This window comes from Amphibalanus amphitrite, unplaced genomic scaffold, assembly GCF_019059575.1.
Source record: "Amphibalanus amphitrite isolate SeventyFive unplaced genomic scaffold, NRLGWU_Aamphi_draft 000101F_arrow, whole genome shotgun sequence".
NCBI lineage: Eukaryota > Metazoa > Arthropoda > Thecostraca > Balanomorpha > Balanidae > Amphibalanus > Amphibalanus amphitrite.
In genome coordinates this window covers 230,090-233,528 of record NW_024881596.1, presented here as the reverse complement: position 1 = coordinate 233,528, position 3,439 = coordinate 230,090, and the positions used below count along the sequence as shown (strand labels likewise).

General features: G+C 48.3%; 1 long non-coding RNA gene across 1 annotated transcript; it reads right to left on the bottom strand.

The window, feature by feature from the left end:
- Positions 1 to 208: 208 nt before the first annotated feature.
- On the bottom strand, positions 209 to 978 carry LOC122380584. Its single transcript, XR_006256351.1, has 2 exons — positions 782 to 978; positions 209 to 550 (listed from the first exon to the last, which is right to left on the bottom strand). It is a non-coding gene; the product is annotated as an uncharacterized LOC122380584 (long non-coding RNA).
- Positions 979 to 3,439: the final 2,461 nt, after the last annotated feature.

Here is a 3,439-nt window from a genome sequence, read left to right as displayed (position 1 = left end):
GACTGGTAAGGCAATGCCACTCAGTTTCAAACAAACTAAGTTTTAATTACAACGCGTTTATAGTATAAGTTATTCGTTGATCTCATTGTGGCTGGAGCCGCCCCATTTTTATAGCGCCGGCTCCTGGAAGTACGTGCCTTTTGCGTTTTCTGCCCCCACGCCCGGTATTCACATAAGCGCTTTAGTTGTCAGTTGAAGAGAAACGCCCTTTTTATTTGCTGAAAGTTTATATTTGCTGACAGATTGACAAGGTACTTAATATAGCCACACCGGTGACAGAATGTAGGGGAGGAAGGCGATACCACAAATGTGGCATTAAACTTGTAAGGACGCTGTTTGAGTTATTTTTCCAAGATTTCTCCGACAGGCTCAATGATATTTTCATGAACTTTGTCGTAGATTTGTTCCCGCATTTCTTCCTGAATTTGTTTGTTGAGAAGCTGGCCTATTTTCTTGACGACGTGTCCAGACTTTTCGTCCAAAGGCCTCTTTCCGTCGTCGTCGCGTTCATCATATTCGTAAGGACGCCGACGATGTGCACTACGCGCCTCTGCAAAGTGAAACGGAAATGTCACGAAGTGTTTGAGATAAGTACTCAGCGCAGTTGCTTAAACAATCACGATTCCTATTTTTGCTTAAATGGAAAACATGTATCTGACATGAGCAATGCCATGTCGTTACGTTTGCAGACTTCTGCAATGAAAATGCATTTTCTGTTATGTTATTGAGAATGGACTTGCGAAGGAAAGCTTTATTAAGTCATCCCGTGAGCTTTTCTTACCTGTAGCAATCACAAAGATGGCAAGGCACAGTAGGGTAATGCTGAAAATCCTCATGATTTCAATTGTTACTTAGAATTTAGGCTGAATTTAAATGAAAAACAAAAACTCAGGCTCAATAAAAAACAAACCAAGTTAGGTAACAAAGGAACTGATTTTGAGCAACCTGTTTAGTGGAAAAGTTAATATCACGTGCCCAGCACGTGAATCATATGCAGCTTATTTCGTTTGTGGATGAACATATAAATTACGGTAGCCTTCGAAAAGAAATATTTGTGTGCCAGGTCTTGCACTAAGTTGAAATGACCTAGGCTATGGTAATTCTTCTTGGGTTAATTATGTCGTATTTTTTTTTTGCTCAAATTCTTTCGACTTATTGCTAATTGAGTGTGTAACAATTCGATGTATGAACATTGCATACATGTGTGTTGTATGTGTACCTATTGTGTATTTTGTAATGTGTAGGTATGTATGAAGATTGCACCACTACCCAACGTAATGCCCACTACTTTGTGGTTGTCGGGTATACTGAAATAATAATAATAAAATAATAATAGTAATTGATGACTGAGCACAACGTGAGTCTCTGACCATGCTTACGCGTTTCCGGCCGGGGTTTGAGAATTCGGGGAATCCTATGCAGTACATAATCCAATTTACCACTAAGCCCAGCCGATAGAAATCGATGCAATGAACCTGTTGACCTAGCTTTTGAATTTCCTAGAAGTTTCTACAAACTTTCAATTTTTAAGAAATATAGTTTTCTGTTTAGCATATCATTATTGCCTACCTTTTTTGTTGCTTCTTTTCGATGGTTGTGTTGTTTTTTTCAGTGATACATATTTCCCATCGGTTTCCTGGCTTACTGTGTGCGCTTTCTAAAAACGCTTCCTGTCTCGATTTATGTCCTTCGATTGTTTGTCATACTTTTTGCCTGACAGAAATTTCAGCGTGGCGAACATCCGAATTCCGAAGTCCTTTCTTTCGCTCGTCCTGAATGCCTTTGCTCTTTGAAGAGCAATGAAAGGAGCTCTCCTGTGTCGGCAGGAAGTGGCGAAAGGAGGGGAAATGTGGTCTGTTCAGTGTGCCCCTGCGGTGCTTCACGGCCACCGCTGCCCAGCTGACGAAATTCCGCGGACAGGAGCCTTTGATTGCCTCTTCTGAGCGGTCCGGGACCCAGCTGGAGGGGAGGGGAGGGGAGGGGAGGGTGCCGAAAGTGACGCAGCGCGACCCTCGGACGGTTCAAGATCAAGGCGAGCACCCTCCCGGAGGACACCGGGGCCGGTCGGCGACAGCTGGGGTGCTGGCGCTGGTTTATGGCCGTGGGGCAATATAATTTGTCCTTAACATTGACCCTGCCGGTAACAAAAACCAGTGAGGGAAGCGGGTTATGGTGGGACGGGGGCCGAGAGAGACGGTCCCCGGAATATGATCCGTGGCTTGAGGAGGAATTATAGGGGCCGGGCGCTGCCGTCCCTATCAACAAAAACTGCCCCATAGTTTGTTTATAGTTTGCGTCATAGTTTGTTTACCAAAAACTGCGCCATAATTTGTTTATCTTGATCAGCGGTGTTTTTTATTAGAATGGCATCAGGCAACTTGGATAAATGTTTAAAAGTCCGTCTTAGTTAAAGGTGCAAAAACTTTCGATTTATCTACGGAGAGTTACGTTCGAAAGCAGTTTGTTGTCCTGGACTATTCCACTATTTCCTTGCTTCATTACGAAGTCATGTTTCTGGGGCTGTTTAATTTCTGTTATTAAAAGAAGTATAATCAAAAAGGAATTTGTACGTTACACGTCGTGATATTTTTCGAAAAGACATGTTCCTGCCCTGGCAAGTGGCTTCGAAAATGAAATATCTACCTTATCTTTTCCAGCAGGCCGTTGTGCACTGCTTAGCCGTCAGTGGTCGATTTATTGGACCTGTATAAACAGGGCGGTTTTACAGCCAACTATCCACTCTCGGTTTGTCTCCATTTCTGTTATTGGCAGGGGCGGAGGATCGGCTGACTTTCCCGAAGGAGGGTCGATAGAGGGCGGAGTGACTGGTCACTAGACGGGCACCAAGGGTCAGGGGCAGGATCCCCGGCTGGAGTAGGTATTTATGGCAGCCTGACCGGTGGACAATTTGTCTTCCTCAACCTGCCGCCCGGGCTGCCCGGTCCCGACACGTCAGTCCCATCCCAACCTTTCGACCGCCGCCGTTGGTGGCGCGGCTGTTAACCCCTCGCCCTGCGGCGACCTCGTGTGACCCCTGGTGACCTCTGGTAACCCCCGGCGGCGGTCTCAGAGGAAGTGCGACTGCGGTGCACGCTCGGGACCGCTGCGGCGCCCGCGGTGCTCGCCGGGTGACCCCGCGCCCATTGGCGGTGCGCCGTGTCGGCATGCTCTCAGCGCACCGTGCAGTGGCTGTGCACACTGCACAGTGCACACTCGGCGCGACGCTGCGGCGAGCGGCGCACTCACGCACGACGAACGCGGCGCGTCGGCGGCATCTGGCGCGTCGGAAGAGCGCCTAACGGCACCGGCAGTCAGGAAGTGCCGCCGGTCGGCGACGCGCCACCTGTGACGAGCCCAGGGTGCCCTCGTCACGGGCCGCCCTTCACGGAACCATCGAGCACGGCTCGGCGGGCCCGCCGCTTGTGCCGACTGGTGTTAG